Consider the following 20,990-nt stretch of genomic DNA (forward strand, 5'->3'; position numbering starts at 1 on the left):
TCTACTGTCACAAGTGGTCTTCATGGGGGACTTGCAGCCAAAAAAAACATACCTTCAATGTGAAAACAAGGCCAAGCAACTTAAATTTTTTTTTTGTTTAAATCTTTTATTGGCGACAAGCAAAACACAGTAGGGCAGCGTACACAACGCAATAACAGCGTAACAAGTCCGTAATGACAGTAACATACAGTGTTAAGACACGCAGTACAGAGCCCTGCAGAAGACACACAGAGGATGATGAGCAAAGGAGGAAGACCGAGAGCGAAGCACCCGGTAACATAAGTCGAATAACCTCTGCGAAGTGCAACAGTGAAGACGCCGAACATTTTCGTTTTTCAATATATGCCACAAGGGAATAGGAAGAGGGGAGGGGAGGAAAGGGCAAAGAGCAGAAAAGGAAGAAGGGGGCAGGGAGGGACCAGAGAAGAAAGAAATAAAGGAAAGGAGAAAGAAAGAAAAGAGAGAAAAAAAAAAAAAGGGGGAGACCAGGTTGCCGCAGTCGGTGAGCCAAAGGCAGTGATCATAAACGAAGTAAAGGGGCGGACGGCCTGGTATCCGAGAAGCAACTTAAATTTTAACCACTTAAGGACCAGGCTGTTTTTAATTTTTTGTACCCTTTGGGACCAAGGCTGTTTTAACACTTTTGCAGTGCTCGTGTTTAGCTGTTTTTGATCATATCATCTAATTTCCTATAAATAAAATAATAAAGTGATGAAAAATTGAAAAAAACAAACTTTTATTTGAAAAATCTTTTACTCATCCAAAAAAGCCAATAAAAAACCCCTGCTAAATAGATTCTACTATTTGTCCTGAGTTTAGAAATACCCAATGTTTATGTGTTTTGCTTTTTTCTTCAAGTTATTGGGCAATAACAACAAGTAGCGTTTTGCTATTTTAAAACCATTTTTTTCCAAATCTAATCATTCTGCCCCATGTGCTATTTTGGGTGACTTTAAAGCCAGCCAATGCAATTTACACCCCAAGGTATTTCAACTGCTGGTATTTTAACCATTTCCATGCACTAATTCAAATACCACCCTTTGTCAAACTTAGTAATTTATTTTGTGTTTTTTTATCACAAAAATTGTACTTCAGGTGTGGATTTACAGCTCCTGGTATACGTCACTTTCAAACAAGACCCCAATATGTGTTCAGCATCTCCCAAGTACAGTGATACCCCCCATGCATGGGTTTGTCGGTTTGTTTGGGAGGTAAAAACGCCACATTTAGGAAGTGCATATTTTTTAACTTAGAACATTGCCATCTGGTCCTACTGCCGCCATGTCCTAATTGGGCCATCTTTGAAGCCAGCTAATTCAATTTACCCCATCAATATATTTTTGAAAACTAGACACCCCAGGGTATTTCAAATGGCAGTATTTTAACCCTTTCCATGCACTAATTTTACCACCGGCCTTTGTCAAAATTTGTGCTAGTAAAGCTGGCCAATGCAATTTACCCCATGAAACCATATATTTTTGAAAACTAAACACCCCAAGATATTTCAACTGCTGGTATTTTAACCATTTCCATGCACTAATTCAAATACCACCCTTTGTCAAACTAAGTAATTTAATTTTGTGGTTTTTATCACAAAAATTGTATTTCAGGTATAAATTTATAGCTCCAGGTATATGTCACTGTCACACAACACCCCAATATGTGTTCAGCAATGTCTTTTGATTATAGTCATACCACCCATGCATGGGTTTGTCTGATGTTTGGGGGCTAAAAGGCCATATTTGGGAAGTGTGATTTTTTCCATTTTGGTCAGTCTGTGCCTATGTGAGCCCGGCCACTCCAATTTACCCCATCAAACCATTCATTTTTTTTAAATTAGACACAAGGGGTATTTGAAATGCTTTCATTTTATCTCTTTCCTTTTCAGGATTTTTGGGAAAATACTGCGCTAATTTCAGCACTCGCTCATAATAATACATTTTTATTTTATTATTTGTGGCTTTTTTTTTTTTTTTTTTTTACATTTTGTTAGAACTGGATGATTACCCTAATGGGTCCCCCTGATAACTTCATAATTACTTTTAAATGTTACCACATTTTATTTAATTGTTTTAGGTATTTTTATCCATATTTTTCTAAGCAGCTACAGACCCCCAACATATACCATTGGAAAGGTAATAAAGCCTCACCTTTCCAACGGTATAAGGCTTGTAAACAAAAATACAAAAATATTAAGTAAAAAAAAAAAAATTGGGGAGTCTCTAAAGGCAAATAAAGAAAAATTGCCTAGAGACCCCCAAATGAAAGTATTCTAGCTAAATGATCACTGTGGTAGCCAATGTTACCACAGTGATCATATAGCTATGAGAAGTCACATTCCTTTTTTAAAAATGGCCGATACCCTTTGATCATGGGGTTAAATTTAGCCAATGTTAGAGGGAGGCAATTTTTTTTAATCCTGATGAACTGTAAATGAACTGCAAATATTATTAAAATCAGCCATTTAGCCTGTGTGGTAGGCGAGTAACCATCTCATCCCTGGAGCTCCTTGCATTTTTACTGCAAAACTTATTTTTGCTGTAAAGGTGATTTTTTTTCTCCCTTTACCATAATTTCTTTAGGATTGTAAGGGAAAAGAATGGTGTGTGCTTCTGTGAGTGAATGTATGGAAAGTATGAAAGGCGTGTGAATGGTCAGTAATAAGGGTCGAAGCCTGCTCGCTTAGGAAGTTAAATTAACACATTTGATGCCCCAAGGGGTGTAGTTTTTGCAAATGAGGGGCTGCATGTGTTTCTAGTAAAACCTGGAGTGAGCAAGACACAAATGAACATGTCCCTATGGTTATTTTCTAGCCAAAGCGACATATTCCATAATTATTTGTGCACTCAACTTTTGTCCTAGAAATACATGTAGCCCCTCATTTGAAGTTCCAAGGGGTGTAGTTTGTTGAAATGTGTACTTTATGTACCCTAATTTAACTTCCCAGATGTCTAGACCACTTTAACTTCAGATTTGAAAATCTTGTTAATAAATTGTCTTAAAACAGCCCACAATTAGACAGCTCTAGACAGCTGGGAAGTTAAATGATGGTACATAAAGTATACATTTGCAGAAACTACACCCCTTGGCACATAAAATGAGGGGCTGCATGGATTAGTAGCACAAGACATAAGTGAAAAAAAAAATAATTTTAAGCGACAAGTTCATTTATTTGTTGCGCACGTCAGATTTGTGATACAAATACAAATAAGACCTCATTTGCTGCAGCTGGGGGTGTAGTTTCTAAAAAGATATAGTTATTGGCATATTTTAACATCCCAGACAGCTAGAGCTGTTTAATTGACGCCAGCCATGCATTAAATTTAACCCCTTAAGGACAATACTGTTTCTTACTCGTAGCATATTGTGGGACAATGGCTCTTAACACTTTTCAGTGTTGCTGTGATTTTCTTCTCTCTCATTTCGTGTTCCCCCACATATTATATATTGTTTTTTCAGGACAAACAGGGCTTTCTTTAGATTCCACTATTTTTATCATATCATCTAATTTACTATAAAAAAAAATCCCCATAAAATATGGGGATTTTTTGTTAAAAAAAATTACTCTCACTTTTTAAACAAAAAAACTTTTACTCATCTGCAAAAACTAATGAAAAAAACTGCTAAATAGATTCTACTATTTGTCCTGAGTTTAGAAATACCCGATGTTTTTATGTTTTTTTTGCTTTTTTCTGCACGTTATGTGGCAATAGGTACAGGTAGCGTTTTGCTATTTCAAAACCATTTTTTCCAAATCTGGTAATTCTTCCCCCCCATGTGCCATCTTGGGTATCTTTGAAGCCGGCCAATGCAATTTACCCCATCAAATCATATATTTTTAAAAACTAGACACCCCAAGGTATTTCAAATGCTGGTATTTTAACCCTTTCCATGCACTTATTTAACCACCAGCCTTTGTGAAACTTTATGGTAGTAATTTTTTTTGTATTTTTTTTCCCACACACGTTGTACTTCAGGTATATATTTACCGCTCCTGGTATATGTCCGTGTCAAACAACACCCAGTATGTGTTCAGTAACATCTCCTGAGCGCAGTGATATGAGTTTGTAGGGTTATTTGGGAGGCAAAAGGCCGCCTTTGTGAGGTGTGTATTTTTTGCCATTTAGACATCTGATCCTACTGCCCCATATTTGGGACATATCTGAACCCGGTCAATTCAGTTTACCCCATCAACTCATGCATTTTTTAATACTAGACGCCCTATGGGCATTTGTAATGCCAATATTTTAACTCTTTCCATGCGTGAATTTTTATGAAGATAAAGAATTGTAGGACTTGCTCATTAAAAACTTTTTTTTGGTGACAGTGGGGATTTTTACATGTTACCATATTTTTTTTCAACATAAATTTTTTTTTTTTCTTACTAATCACTCTGATTAGTGAGCTGGGCTCCATTGACCTTGCATGGTTGGATGCAGTACCTGGATAGACCCTCTGTGAACTCAGATCTATTGTTACTGCCATTGTGTGAATGACGGCAACGTCACTTACAGGATGGCACTTGTGGTTGCTCTTCGGAGCAATCACAAGGCTATCAGGGTAGGGGGGGTTGTGTTGCTACATGCCTCGATATCGAGGCACGTCACCAACACAGTTTATGCTTTTTTAGCCGGGCACCGCCGCGATCTTTGATGATCGGTGCGGCGGCGACCATTTTTCTTCCGGGGAGTGCTTTCCTCCCCGGATCAATGGTCATCCTCACATTGGATGTTAAGGGGTTAACCAAAATAGGAACTGCAGAAAAAAAGCAGCAGATGCTCTGGACTGATGAGTCAAAAAAAGTAAAAAAATTGGGGTAGCAGAAGGCAGTTTGCTGGCTGAAGGACTAAAGAGCGGTACAAGAATGAGTGTTTGCAGGTAACAATGAAGCATTTTTGGAGGTTCCTTGCAAACTAGCAATTTCTGCAAATGGAGTTGGAGATTTGGCCAGCATTAATCGTCTCCTCAACTCTGACAAATACATATCCATCATGAAATACCATCATCTGTATACTCCAAGTGTATTCTGCAGCATGACAACCACCAGAAACATACAGCCGAAGTCATTAAGAACTATCCGCAGTGTAAAGAAGAAAAAGGAGTCCTTGAAGTGATGGAACCCTGATCTCCCACATCAGTATTTGTTCATACCTGCCTAAAACTGTTGCACAGTACAGCATATGTATATTTTGTTTTCTCATTGCATTAGAATCTGGATGTTTGAGTCACTACTATGTTGAAGATACCTTATTTGCCCGAATATAGGCTGCGGCCTATAATCGGGGTTTATCACAAGAATGTGCAATTCGTATCGCCCGACGCCAGGGACATGCTGTTCCAGGCGCCGGGCAGGGTTAGGATCCAGATCCCCCGCAGCGCTGCAGGGGACCTGCATCCTACTCTCCGGTAGCCGGTGGACATCTGCGCGATAGGCGTAGACAACTTCCGTTTCCCCCCTTCCGCCGTGGAAAGTGCTGGCAGGGGAGGTTGTCGAAGCGCATCGTGCATACGTTCACCGACTGCAGCGATGGGCGTAAACAACCTGCCTTGTCAACACAGGAAGTTGTCTACGAGTATTGCGCAGACATCCACCGCCGGCCCGCTAGACACCAAGAGTCTGCATTGGTAAGTCGGGGGGGGGGGGCAGAGTGGCAGCATATCTGGGGGGGCAGCATTGCAGCAAATCTGGGGGGGCAGCATATCTGTAAGTAAGGTGCATTAAAATGGCTATTGGTTTTCTGTTTGTAATATATGTTGCATAATAGATACCAAAAATGTTAAAATACAGTATGTTTGGTAGAATACCATTTTACTATTCCACTGATATATTTACTTTAAAAAAGCTTTTAGGGTGCGGCCTATAATCGAGCCAATACGGTATACTGTTATAAAAGGATCATAGAAAAAATACAGATGTGGTAGCACCTTAAGTGGAACTCCCATAATATTTTTACTAGTAGATTTTTACTAGTAGATTTAAAAAAGCTTTTAAAAGGAAATAGCACAATATTTTCAGTTCAGTTACAATTATTACATAATGTTTTTAGACAGCTGCATATAAGGAATCTGTATATATTCTAGCTCTGTTATATCAGCTCACCCTGACTTCTTATTTTACTCCCTGGCAGTAAAAAATAGAATGGCTCATTGTTAATCACCCTGTCAGATACTCTATTAAAGCATATGGATTATTAGTATTATTATTTATTGTTTTATATAGCGCCATCAAATTCCGTAGCGCTGTACAATAGGTAGACAGGACATAACAAGCAGTATGTAACATAACAAATTGACTAACAGAGACAACAGGTGAGGAGGGCCCTGCTCAAACGAGTTTACAATCTAGAGGGATTTAGGGTGTATTACACAATAGGTAAAAGTGCTGTTAGGGATAGACCAGCCACACTATTAAAAGTATTGCAGGAGAAGGACTAGGAAAGGTGATCTAAAGAAATATGGGAGGGCGTTATGCATAAATAGGCTTTGTTAGCATTGCCCTAAAAAAATAATCTCAATGAGTTGATTATGCAGAAACTCATAAAAATCACGATTGCCAACACTTGCAGACTCCATGCCTGCAGATAAAGCAAGTATATTGGAACAGAATGAGAATATCCATTGTTTTAAGTCATCCATTACTACTGTATATTGTATGCACTGTGTTGTATGCTCAAAGTGAAAACATTTTTTTAATGGACTTTCCCTTTGGTGTCAGGTTTTGGGGCACGATCAGGTTTGAGGGGCAATCCTATACACAGTTTAGGGAAACCTATTTATTCTAATGGTGAAGCAGAATTTTCTTAAACGTTTATCCAGTTGTAGTAGTAGTAGAGGTATGTAAATTGAACAGGCAGTCCATGAAGGTCACAATAACAAATATGGCACTGGGTAGGCACATATAAGAAGGGAGTTAAATAATGTAATGCTAAAGACACATACTCCAGTAGAAAATACAAATGCCTGCTGGTATGCAAATGCAAACACCTTTGGTGCACCTTTGCTTTGGAGGACTACAGTGCTCGCTGATATTTTGCCTGAGAATCATTTTGAAGTGAACAAAACTGATCAGCCTATTTTTTAATTTATGAAATACATCTATTAAGATATCTTATGAGTTATTTATATTTTCTTTTTCTGTGGTGAATGGGTTTGGAGAGGGCATTTCTGAACCCACTATCCCTTATACCACCATGGATTTATATTTTTTCATTTTATTTAGACTCTAGCAGTGATGAGGAAAGCAAGAAAAAGTCTGCCGGGCAACTACTCATAAACCTGGAAGTGAGGCAGTAGAAGCTAAAGGGAAAAAAAAGAATCCAGTTCTAGCAGTTCGGGTCTAGGAGTATCTTGTATATCTTATATACACAAATTTGAGTTGGGCAAAGTTTTTTCTCCGATTTTTGTATGTTCTGTTGTGATCTGTTCCTCATGTTGTAAACAATAGATATTTTTGAATTGTTATACGTATGTATCATCTTTTTGTGTTTAAACTGTTACTGATTATTTTTCACTTACTGCAAGTAAACTGCAAAGACAAAATACCCACAAGTAATGCAGCCCCAAAATTGTCAAGAAAGACACCTGTTAAACCACCCTTAAAGTCAACGGAGCCCAAAAATAATACTCGGTTTGGGGCTGGCTTATTTTACATTAAAATATAACCTACTACTGCAGGGGCAAAAGCAAACTGTTACCTGCAGAGACATCTTTTACATGAGTTCCAGAAAGTTAAAAAAAAATGCTAAACAAAAACTTGTTGCCTCACCTCATAAGGCAATTTTAACCCTTTTAGTTCCAGAGGTCCCGGTAATTTTTTGCTCTAGGGAGGCCAGGCTGTTTTTTGATATTTTGCTATACAGTATTTCAGCTAACAGCTCAAATGACAGATGAAGGTACATCATAGCATTAAATGAGCTTAGAAAGAGATCACCGATCGGTTTCTTCCCTCAATGCTGCAATGCCTTTATATCAGTGCATTCAGCAACACCAAAAAAAGTTATCTCTCCGGAGCGGTCTCATTCGCCATATTCAATATGCCAGTGACCACCTGCTTAAAAGAGCTAAATAAGTGATCAACAATCGCTCAATCTGTGTTGCTGAAATGCCTCAATATCGAGGCATTTAGCAAAACCAAAAACCCACCCAGAGCGCGCAGCACATGAGCAGCTAACGTAGGCATTTGTAGTTGACTGCTGCCATGAGTTATTTTCTATGATTTGGGAGTCTGAACTTGACTAATTTTCCAAATCGGATTGTTAGTGGTGACTAAAGGTAGAAAGTAGGAAGCAATTTATTGCCCATGGCAACAGGAGGTAACACTATAAAAGATGAGACAATCGAAAAGAGTATGTAGATAGTGACGGAAAATTAGAGCTAATTGAAAGAGCAGGTTGAGGGCACCTTTAATATTGATTGAACCCTGTACAATTTACTTGACCCCAAGAACTCAGGAGCATGCAATCATGCCCTCCTCTCCAACACCAAAAAAACAAAAGTACTTACACTTGGGGTCGTTTTCGGTTTCGGATAAGTGAACCCTGAATTTTCGGTTTTGGTCCAGAATTTTCATTTTGGTGCATCCCTAGAATAAATAGGACTATTTCGTTTTAACTTTCTAGGCCCAGAAATCAGTTAGAGGAAAAGTAAAGGTTTTGTGTAATTACTTTATTTTAATCTGCATATTTTATTAAAGGCCATATTTTCTCACAGTGAAAAATGAGTGCGGCCCTCGCGCGTATACAATTCTGATGAAGTGGCCCACTGCAGAAAAAACTTGGACACCCCTGGCATAGATGGTCCTAATAAAATGAAGGTACAGCAATCCTCCTATTTAAAAATACAGACAAGGCTGATACCCTTTATGTAAATCTACCTCTATACTTCCTAGCTGAGCAAAAGATGGGCTACTCATTGCGATCTGTCTTGAAGAACACCATGACTAGAACAGTATCCAGATTCCTAAATATCTTAACAAACAATGCAGGGATAGAAGGCACTGTAGATTGGAATGAAAACAGCCAGCCTTAGACCAGAAGCCCTAGGTGCACAGGTAGAGGAAAAGGTGGGATTAAAGACATCATAGACAGCATATGAGGACAAAGATCTTTGAGTATTTCTGGCTAACCCCTTGCCTGTTTATATACACTATGCTACCACAGTTTTGTTATCTGAGCAGATTCTTATCCTAGAAATAGTTGCGCCAGCCGACACCAGCATCACACAAGGATATCCATGAATGTATAAAAGTAATTTATTAAACGTCTGTTGCCAATAAAATCAAGGAGGGCAACAGAACAAAAACACGAACAAAAAGGCTAAACCGCTTGACACGTTTTGCACAAACTGTGCTTAGTCATAAGCAGCCTAACAGAATGGTACACTGTGTTGAAAATATAGGGTACATGCAAATGAAAACAATTGGAAAACAACAGCTGTGCACATTTGGGAAGGGACTCGGAGCTCCCCAGCTCCCAAGACCCAGCATGTCAAATCACGACAGGTGCCACTGTTATATTACCACATGCCTAGAATAATGAGAGAGGACATCAATATATAACAGAAATATATATATATATATATATATATGCGCAAAATTAAACATAGTATTGTAATAATATACAAATCCAATAACATGTTACATAGTTATATAGGCTGAAAAAAAGGCATGCGTCCATCAAGTTCAGCCTTTCCTATATCTGTTAATTTGTTGCTGTTGATCCAAAAGAAGGCAAAAAGCCCCAGTTTCGCTCTTTCCAATTTTGCACTAACCAGGGAAAAAAATTCCTTCTTGACCCCAAAATGGCAGTCAGATTTCTCCTTGGATCAATAAGCTGTTTCCCCATAATTAAAGATTATAACCCTGAATATTATGTTTTTCCAAGTACCCATCCAGTTGCTGTTTAAACGTCTGTACAGACTCCGATAAAACTACCGCTGCAGACAGAGAATTCCACATCCTTATTGTCCTTACTGTAAAAAAAAAACCTTTCCTCTGCTTTAGACTAAATCTCCTTTCTTCCACTCTAAACGCGTGACCACGTGTCCTATGCATAGTCATGTTTATGAACAGATTTCCACACAATGGTTTGTATTGGCCCCGAATATATTTATATAATGCTATCATATCCCCTCTGAGACGTTTTTCTAAACTAAACAGATTTAAATTTGTTAACCTTTCTTCATAACTATAGTGCTCCATTCCTTTTATTAATTTTGTAGCCCGCCTCTGCACCCTTTCTAGTTCTATGATATCCTTCTTTAGAATAGGTGCCCAAAATTGCATAGCATATTCAAGGTGCGGCCTTACCATTGATTTATACAGAGGCAAAATTATATTTTTATCCCACGACTTGATGCCCCTTTTTATACACGACAATACCTTACTGGCCTTAGCAACTGCTGACTGACATTTTACATTGTTGCCTAGTTTGTTGTCTATAACAATTCCCAAATCCTTCTCATTTGTCGTTACCCCTAATTCACTACCGTTTAGGGTGTAGGTTGCTTGTGCGTTCCGTACCCCGAAGTGCATAACTTTACATTTATCTACATTGAATTACATCTGCCATTTGTGTGCCCAGTCCCTCACTCTATCTAGATCCCTCTGCAGCACAGTAATATCCTGCTCGCCCTGTATAACTTTACCTAGTTTAGTGTCATCTGCAAACACAGAAACATGACTTTCAACGCCTATTGCCAGGTCATTCATAAATATGTAGAATAAAATTGGTCCCAGAACAGAACCCTGAGGGACACCACTTACCACTTTTGACCAGCTTGAAAATGTACCATTTATAACAACTCTCGGTTCTCTAAGCTAATGTTCTACCCAAGCACAAGAATTTGCATCTAGCCCAATTTCCTTCAGTTTTAATACTAACCTATTGTGTGGAACCGTGTCAAACACTTGGCAAAATCCAAGTAGATTACATCCACTGCAACACCTTGATCTACACTTCTACTTACTTCTTCATAGAATGCAATTAAATTAGTTTGACAGGACCTATGTTTCATAAAACCATGCTGATTTTTGCTAATACTGTTCTTCCCAATGAATTCTTGAGTATTATCCCTAAACAGCCCTTCAAATACTTTCCCAACCACAGAAGTTAAGCTCACAGGTCTAATTTCCGGGCACATAGTTTGAACCCTTTTTGAAAATAGGAACCACATCTGCCTTCCTCCAATCCTCTGGTACAATTCCTAAAAGAAAAGAATCCGGAAAGATTAGAAACAGAGGTTCACTTATTTCCTGACTCAGCTCCTTAAGTACTCGTGGGTGAATACCGTCAGGCCCCGGAGCTTTGTTAACATTAACTTTCTTTAGTTGCTGCAGCACCTTGTCCTGAGTCATCCAATCACAGTTTGACTGCAAATATTTTTCAGTAGTCCTATGTATATCCATTGCCATAGGTTCCTCCTTTATATATACTGAGGAAAAATAGTTATTTAAAGTTTCTGCTTTTTCCTGGTCCTCCTTGACCAACACTCCCCTCTCTGTTTTTAGGGTAAATCAGTTTTTATTCGTATTTTTGGTATTTCAAAGAGGGGGAACAGAAGAAAAAAAAAAGGAGGGTGGGGGGGACAAGGCAAAAATACACAATATCTAGGAGGCATCTCCATACAATGCATAAAACAGATAGCAGCAGTAGTAATGGCGAGCAACTGATATCTTGAGCGCTCAACACAGTGCGCATTCCAAACCAGCAATAGTGACCCAGCGCAACGAGGAAGCGGCCAGAGAGGACGCGGCGGGGCAGGGGCAGCAGAGAACGCGTGTCGATATGAATGCGCCTCAGAACACGGGCATGAGTGGAGACCTAGCGCACAGGGGGCACCAGACAGACAAAAGGAAAGGACAAGACGCTAAGGGGGAAGAGGACGGAGGGAAGGTGACGGGGAGCGGGGGGGGAGGGAAAGAGAAGGAGGAAGAAGAGGGGAAAAAAAGGGGGGGCGATGGGCAAAGAAACAAAGAAGAGAAGAGATAGGAGCGCTGGGGGGGGGGGAGTCTAAGCCAAGAGGGGGCAGATAAGAGGACCAGACACGAACTCCAGCCAATAGAACCAGGTGGACCTGTAGCGCTCAGTCGCCCCAGTTGCCAATAGATGCAATTCCTCAAAAATTCGTATCCGCTCTACGCGGAGTACCCATTCCTGGAAAGAAGATGGAGCAGGGTTACCCCAATGCAGGGGGACAAGTGCCTTTGCCGCAGTCAGGAGGTGACGTATCACAGACTTCCGGAACCAACGCTCAGAGTAAGGCATATGGAGAAGGAGAAAGAATTCCGGGGTGAACGGGATGGACCTGTCAGTCAAGTGCTGTATCTGCGAATGGATAGAGGTCCAGTACGGGATGCATTATCTGACAGTACCACCACAAATGAAGGAGGGAGCCTGGGGTGGCATTGCATCTCCAACGGGGACATCAGGACGGTAAGTGGAAGTGATGCTCGGGGGGCCTATACCAACGGGCTAACAGTTTGTAGGACATTTCCTGGTCCCCATTACTCCTAGAACAACCATGCGTGAGGAGGCACATTTTCTCCCATTGGTCAGCGGAGAAGGCGGTCTGAAGCTCCAATTCCCAGCTCCCCATGAATGAAGGTGGAAGCGTATGAAAGGCCTCAAGGAGGAGGCCATACAACCTGGAAATGCCAATGCGGCGGGAGTGAAGAAGCCAGGCAAAGGTCCTCAAATCGTGTGCAGCTTCTCAACATAGCATGCTTCCGAGGCTGAGACCGGAAAAAACTGCACAGCTGAGCGTAGCGGAACCTATCCATTAGGGAAGGAGGCGAGCGGACAGCCAATTGCGTTAAGGGCTTAAGACCGCCTACGGACAGGAAGGAGCGGATCGTCGAGCCCTCAGTAGAGCTGGGAGCCGGGAAGAGGACAGCATAAAAGGCCAGTGCACCCTGTCAAAGGCCTTCTCGGCATCAGTGGAAAGCAGAATAGTTGGGGTAGAGGTGTGTTTAGCAGAATGTATAAGCGTGAGAGCACGGATAGTGCTATCCCTGGCCTCATGACCAGGGATAAAACCAGTCTGGTCAGGATGCACCAACGAGGACATGAAAGGTTTGATCCTGTTAGCAAGGATTTTAGCGAACAGTTTCAAATCCGTGTTCAGCAGTGATATGGGACGATAACTGCTGCATAGTTCGAGATCCTTGCCCTCTTTAGGGATCAGAGCGATGGAGGCTGTTAGGGTATGGTCATGAACGAGACCCCCCTGTAAGATAGAGTTAAAGGCAGCCACGAAGTGGGGGCCTAAAATGTCTCTGAACACAGAGTAATAACGCAGTGGAAGCCCATCGGGACCAGGGCATTTGCCAGAGGGGGAGGAGTTGAGTGCCAACTCAAGTTCAGACACAGTGATTGGGGAGTCAAGAAGAGTTGCCTCGTCCGCGGTGATCTTCTTCCGCAACGTAGAATCCAGATACGATTTAATGGCCGCCGAGTCACTAGCGGAGGGTGGGTCAGTGGGACCTGGGCGAAGGTTGTAGAGGCCTTCATAATAGCTCTGGAAGCAGCGGGATATATCCGAAGGATGAGAGAGGGTTCGGTTATCGGAGGAGCGCACCCTGGCGATATATGTAGGCTTCCGGACTGTGCGTAGGGCCCTGGCTAAGTACTTACCGGGTTTATCCCTGTGCTCGTAAAACAACGCCCTGGTTTTCAAAAGGGAACGGTGCATCCTACCGTTGAGGATAGAGGCAAGTTCTCCCCGGAGAGTCAAGAGATGCTGCAGGTCGCTTCCTGATAAGGAGGCTTTATGAGCCTGTTCGACCGCGGTGATCTGGGTATAAAGCTGATCAATCCTCTCCGTCTCAAGGCGCTTGCGCCGAGAGCAAACACTGATAAAATGTCCCCGAAGGACACATTTGTGGGCTTCCCAAACAGTCAGCAAAGGAGTCTCCGTTGGGAGGTTTTCCTCAAAATAGCGTTGTAAGACCTGGGAAGCCTCAGCGCGAGACAAGTCGTCCGACAGGAGGGACTCATTTAACCGCCAGGAGCACGCAGGGGGCCGGGAAAGGGAGGAGGCTAGTGAGACAGAGACAGGGGCATGATCCGACCAGGTCACCGGTCCAATAGAGGAGCGTCGCAGAAGTGGGGTAAAATGGCAAGGAAGGAAAAAATAATCGATGCGGGAATAGGAACCATGAGGAGTGGAATAGAAGGTATAGTCCCTGTCGGTGGGGTGAAGAGCCCTCCAGCAGTCCACCAGCTTATGTACCGTGAGGAGAGAGATGATCCTCCGCAAAACGTGGCGGGGAGTCCGCGCGGTGCCCGTAGAAGTATCAAATGAGGGCTATAAAGCAACATTAAAATCCCCACCCAGCACTAGGATCCCAGACTGAAAGCCAGAGAGCTCCTGGAAGGCGGCACGCAAAACAGTATGTTGTCCCCGGTTGGGGAGATAGACATTAGCAAACGTGCAAGTGCGGTCGAGAATCGTTCCCTTGACAAGCAAGAATCGACCCTCCGGATCGGCCCTCGTGTCCAAAACCTGGAAAGGAACACGTGCGGAAAAAAGAATCGCCACACCCTTGGTCTTGGCCGCCGGATTATTGCTAAAGAAGCCAGAGGGATACGAGCGGCACGAAAGCTTAGGGGCCCGTGGTCCGTGAAAGTGGGTCTCCTGGACGAAGGCAATGTCCACACGTTCCCTCCTCAGGTCTCTGAATAGGGAGGATCGCTTCTCGGGGGTGTTAAGGCCGTGGGCATTGATGGAGAACAGAAGGAGCGGACTTTGCGCCGGTGAAGACATGAAGTAGAGGAGAGTGGAGCAAAGAGGGTAAGAGAGGAGGGAAAGAGAGAGAGAGAAGAAAAAAAAAAAGGGGGGGGGAGAATGGAGAAAAGGACGAATGACCAAGGGGGGGGAGGAAGGAAGGAACAGAGGGGGAACAGGAAGGGCGGAGAGCAATGAGAAGAGGGGGGATAGGGTAGGGAAAACACACACTACGCCAGACGGGCAATACAGACCCGACAATATTGAGGCGTCACCGTGTAGGGGGAAGAGTCAACCGCGACAGAGAGGCCAAAGGAGAAACAAACCAGAACTGGCAACAAGAACAAAAAAGAAAACGAGAGAACCAAATGCGGGCCGCCACCCGCCACACTCCGCAAAAAAGGGCGTATGAAACAGTGGAGAATAGCCGCAAAGGCGGACAGAATAGGTCCAGAGCCCACGCCGGGGAGCCCAGGAGCGTACCAGAAACCATCCAAGAAGATTAAAAAAAAAAAAAAATTGAGACATACTAAGGCATAAGCAATGTTCCACATCTGAGGAACAGTGATACACAATATGATACATGACACCAGCAGGGATCTACCGTTAATGAGCAGCAACATACAGTGTGATACATGACACGGGCAAGGATCCACAGCCAGGGAGCAGGAACAGACAACATGATACCTGACACGAGTAAGGATCCACCGCAGAATGAGCGGTAATACACAATATGATACATGACACCAGCAGGGATCCACCGTTAATGAGCAGCAACATACAGTGTGATACATGACACGGGCACGGATCCACAGCCAGGGAGCAGGAACAGACAACACGATACCTGACACGAGTAAGGATCCACCGCAGAGGAGCGGTAATATATAATATGAGACGTGACACGAGCAAGAATCCAAAGCAAATGAGCAGTAATATACAATATGGTACGGGAAACGAGCACGGATCCACAGCAAACGAGCGGTAATAATCAGTATGATACATGACACAAGCAAGCATCCACTGGAAGTGAGCAGTAGTATATACGATATGATGCATGACACGAGCAGAAATACATAATATTTATATGTATAGGATATATAATGTGATACGCGGCACAAACAAAGGAGCCGTTGCAAATGAGCAGTGATAGCGAACGTCACGAACAAAAAAAAACCCCTAGACCCTCAGCCCCCCCGCCCAGGGTCAGGTCGGAGAGGTCCTGGAAGAAGGATACCTGGTGACCATTCAACTGCCAGGTGCCAACCTCTCTCGCACGAGCCATAATCGCCTCCTTCAGCCGAAAATCTGTCAGATGACAGATGATGTATCTCGATGGGGTCCCCAGGCCGCCGCGCGGCCGAAGAGCGCGATGTGCTCTATCTGCTGGAAGCGGAGTGTCAGGAGCGCGGTTCAGGAGCCATTAAAGAGGCCCGTCAGGAGAGCTAGGATATCCTCGGGAACTCCCTGCACACGGACATTCTGGCGCCGACCCCGGTTGTCGATGTCTTCAACACGGCAGCGGAGGTCATTCAAATACCGTGCGTGGCATGCGCTCTCAAGTTGAGCAGTGGAGTTGATGCGGTGCTGTTGGGCCTTTGATTCCTCCAGGGCCAGGACCCTCTGCTCCAGGGAGGACAGGTCCGCTCGAAGCACCGACACCTCGTCTCGGACCACCTGCCGAAGATCGGTGATGAGCAGGGAGAAGTCCGACTTCCATGGCGCAGAATTAAACAATTGATGTACCTCCGGTGGGTGAGATGTGGAAGGTAAGTGTGTGAGCGAGGAGGATTCCTCCGTGGGCGAAGAACTGGCTGGAGATGCAGCCTCGTGGGCGCCTGAGGCCCTGGAGGCCTGGGCGGTCAGGTCGGCCGGGGTGCCGAAATATTCCCGGAGGGAAGATGAGGAGGACCGAAGGCGACCCCCGGGGGTGGATGAGTCGGACCCCGACTTTTTGGAGCGCCCCTTGACGGGTATGCGGCTATGTGGTTGCGGGAATGTGCAGGCGGCGGAGCAGTCAGCTCAAGCGGCCATCTCTCTCGGTGGTCGGACACGCCCCCCCCCTCTGTTTTTAATGAACCTACGTTTTTTGGGGTTAGTTTTGCTCTCTTTGGCTATCACTCTCTCATTTTCTAGTTTAGCCCATCTAATCACCTTTTTGCACGCTTTATTGGCTTCCTTATATCTTATATAGGATGCCTCTGATTTGTTTGATTTAAATGCCTTAAAAGCCATTTTCTTATTTTTTATTTTCTGCTTAACTTCCCCACTAAGCCACATCGGTTTCAATTTGTTTCTTTTATATTTGTTTCCTAGTGGTACATACTGAGACGTGTACCCTGCTAATATTTGTTTGAAAATACTCCATTTTTACTCCCTGAAGAGTTTATGCCAGTCAATAAGTTGTAAAGCTGCCCTTATCTTATTGAAATTGGCCTTCTTAAAATTATACGTTTTAGTATTCCCCATGGGCAGTTTCTTTTTTGAGTTTATTTCAAGAGACCATATTGTGATCACTATTACCCAAGTGCTCCCCCACTTGAATGTTAGACACAAGATCAACATTGTTATCACCAGCTCCAGACAAGTATCCTTTCTAGTTGGTGCTTGTACCAGTTGTGACATGAAGGTGTCATTTAACAGGTTCAAAAACCTGAATCCCCTTGCAGAACTACTAGTCCCTCTATCCCAATTTATGTCCGGGTAATTTAAATCTCCAATAATTAACATGTTACCCAGATGTGCAGCTTTCTCAATTTGCCTTAGCAGCTGCTTTTCCTCATCATTATTAACATTAGGTGGTTTATAACATATCCCAACCAGTAGTTCATTTCCTTTTTTTGCCCCAAGTTGATATCTATACCCATAAAGCTTCCACATGAGGTTGTAAGGGACATTAAGACATACAAAATAAACCACACAGACAAATCAAAACGAAAACACCAAAATTGGATGAAACAGGCCGTGGACTTTTATTTGGTTTATCAAATATACAAACTTCAAATATAACGAAATAACTTTGCAACCATTGTATCAAAAACATAACAAGCCCTTGGCACAAGCTCAGAGCCTCCGACTAAAATCACATAACCTTGCCAAACCGCCATAAAAGCCAGCCGGCATAACTTAAACTTACAGTTCACCCCAACCGCCTCAAATGGGCCTTAATTATTATTATTATTATCCTTTATTTATATAGCGCCAACAGTTTACGCAGCGCTTAATACAATACATAAATTCAAGGGATATGACAAGACAAGAATTGACAGACTAAGACAAACCGATACATTTGGTGGAGAGAGCCCTGCTCGCAAGCTTACAATCTAGAGGGAAATGGGGTGACAAACATAAGGCATAGAGAAAGGGTGAGAGGTATTGTGGGGGTTGTATCGATGACAAGGAAGTTCTAGCAGCTAAGATGGTATGCTTCTCTGAAGAAGTGGGTTTTTAGATGTTTCTTGCAAGTTGGGAGGGAGGGAGAATGCTGAAGGTTCCTTGGGAGTAGATTCCAGAGATATGGGGCAGCTCGAGTGAAATCTTGTAGACGGGAAAAGGAAGAGGTGATGAGTGAGGAGGAGAGCCTTAGCCCATGGGAGGAACGTAGGGATCGAGTAGGAGAGTATTTGCTAGGGCTGCAACAACTAATCGATAAAATCGATGATAATCGATAATGAAATTCGTTGGCAACGAATTTCATTATCGATTAGTTGAATCGATTTTTATCGATTATAAAATGAGGGTTTTTTCAGAGCAAATGCTCTGAAAAATACCCCTCGTGTTATAATCCGTTAGTGTGACTCACAGGAGTCACAGCAGCAGTTGCTACTTACAGTTCCTCCCTGCAGTCACTGCCGATTGGCCCGCCCACTTCCTTTTTCCAGTCCCTCCCTGTAATCGCTGCTGGAGAAAGAAAGGGGCGGGGCCAATCGGCAGTGACTGCAGGGACGGACAGGGAGGAAGAAATGGGCGGAGCCAAACGGTCGATTGGCTCCGCCCATTTCTTTAGCATCGCCATGGCTGTGACACTCATCTAACTGAGTATAAAATTAATATTTGGGCTGCTGAAAGTTAGGGGAGGTGGGGGTTAATTTAGGGGCAGTTATAGTTAATGGGGTGTTTAGGGTTAACTTAGGGGCAGTTATAGTTAATGGGGTGTTTAGGGTTAACTTAGGGGCAGTTATAGTTAATGGGGTGTTTAGGGTTAACTTAGGGGCAGTTATTGTTAACGGGGTGTTTAGGGTTAACTTAGGGGCAGTTATAGTTAACGGGGTGTTTAGGGTTAATTTAGGGGCAGTTGTGGTTGATGGGGTCTTCAGGGTTAATTAGGGGCAGTTTTGGTTAATGGGGTCTTCTCTTCAGGATTAATTTAATGCTGAGGACTGAGGGTTAATTTAATTAATTTAATAAAGTTAACTTAAGGTGCAGTTAGAGGTAAAGGGGGGCAAACTGAGGGGAATCTAAATCCTGGGGGCAGTGAAGATTAACCCTGTATTTATTTATAAAAGTATTGTGTCTGTGAACGAGTCTGCAAATCCTATGAGGGCACTATGGCATATCAGGGGGGTATACGGCATACCTGAGGAGGACGGAGTGACATATCTGGGTGTGTAAGGCATATAGGGTATATAAGGCATATGTGGGGAGGGCAGTGTGGCATGTCGGGGAGGGCAGTGTGGCAAGCCTGGGCTCAAATATGCATAACTGGGGGGCAGGTTGGGGAAATAAAAACAAGAAAAAAAATGTATTCTGCCGTTTGTTTTTAACATCCTATGTTACTTTATTAAATAATTTAAAATAAATGAAAAATTTAATTTTTTTTATCCGATTAATCGAAAAAATAATCGGCCAACTAATCGATTATGAAAATAATCGTTAGTTGCAGCCCTAGTATTTGCTAATGAGGTCAGAAATGTACGGAGGAGCAGTATTATGGATGGCCTTATATGTCAGTACCAGGATCTTAAATTTAATTCTAAAGGTAATTGGGAGCCAGTGGAGGGTTTCACAGAGGGGGGAAGCAGAAGAGGAGCGACGTGCAAGGAAGATGAGCCTAGCAGCGGCATTTAGGATAGACTGTAGAGGAGAGAGTCGAGACAGTGGAGTGCCAACCAGAAGAGTGTTGCAGTAGTCAAGACGGGAAATGATAAGGGAATGAACCAGGGTTTTTGTGGATTCTTGGGTGAGGAATGGGCGGATACGAGAGATGTTTTTTAGGTGCAAGCGGCAGGATTTGGCGAGGGACTGAATGTGAGGGATGAAGGAGAGGTTTGAGTCAAGGATGACCCCAAGGCATCGGGCCTGGTTAGTAGGAGAGATAGTCGTGTTGTTAATGGTGATAGAGAATTCAGGTAGTGGAGTGGAGATGGAGGGAGGGAAGATAATGAGTTCAGTTTTAGAAAGATTAAGTTTCAGGTAGTGTTGTGACATCCATGAAGAAATAGCAGACAAGCAATTGGTAATACGGGACAGGAGAGATGGAGAGAGATCAGGAGAAGACAGGTAGATTTGGGTATCATCTGCATATAGGTGATACTGGAGGCCAAATGAGTTGATTAGTTTGCCAAGAGAGGAAGTATAAAGAGAGAACAGCAGAGGGCCAAGGACTGAACCTTGGGGAACACCAACCGAAAGTGGAAGGGGTGATGATGTCTTGACAGAGAAGGAACGGTTAGACAGATATGAGGAGATCCAGGAGAGAGCTGTATCTCGAATGCCTATAGAAGCAAGTGAGTCTAGAAGAAGGTGGTGATCAACAGTATCGAAAGCAGCAGAGAGATCCAGTAGAATTAGAATAGAGTAGTGACCTTTTGCTTTGGCAGAGAGCAAGTCATTGGAGACTTTTGTTAGAGCTGTTTCAGTAGAGTGAAGGGGTTTGAAACCAGACTGTAGAGGGTCAAGGAGGGAATTAGAGGAGAGGAAGTTAATGAGGCGGTTGTACACAATCCGTTCAAGCAGCTTAGAGATAAAAGGAAGCAGAGAGATAGGGCGGTAGTTAGTCAAACAGACGGGATCTGAGGAAGGATTCTTTGGAATTGGTGTGATTAGCGCATGCTTGAAGGCAGATGGTACAGTTCCAGATGATAGAGAAAGATTAAATAGGTGGGTAAGTGATGGACCAAGGGATGGATATAGAGACTTTGTGAGGTGTGAAGGGATGGGGTCGAGGGGACAGGTTGTTGGGTGAGAGGAAGAAAGAAGAGTGGCTATCTCTTCTTCGGTTGTAGGGGAAAAGGCAGTTAGTATAGAAGGAGTGGAGAGAGTGGTGTAGG

This window comes from Sceloporus occidentalis, unplaced genomic scaffold, assembly GCF_023333645.1.
Source record: "Sceloporus occidentalis isolate IW3139 unplaced genomic scaffold, rSceOcc1.0.p SCAF_176, whole genome shotgun sequence".
NCBI classification, from domain to species: domain Eukaryota; kingdom Metazoa; phylum Chordata; class Lepidosauria; order Squamata; family Phrynosomatidae; genus Sceloporus; species Sceloporus occidentalis.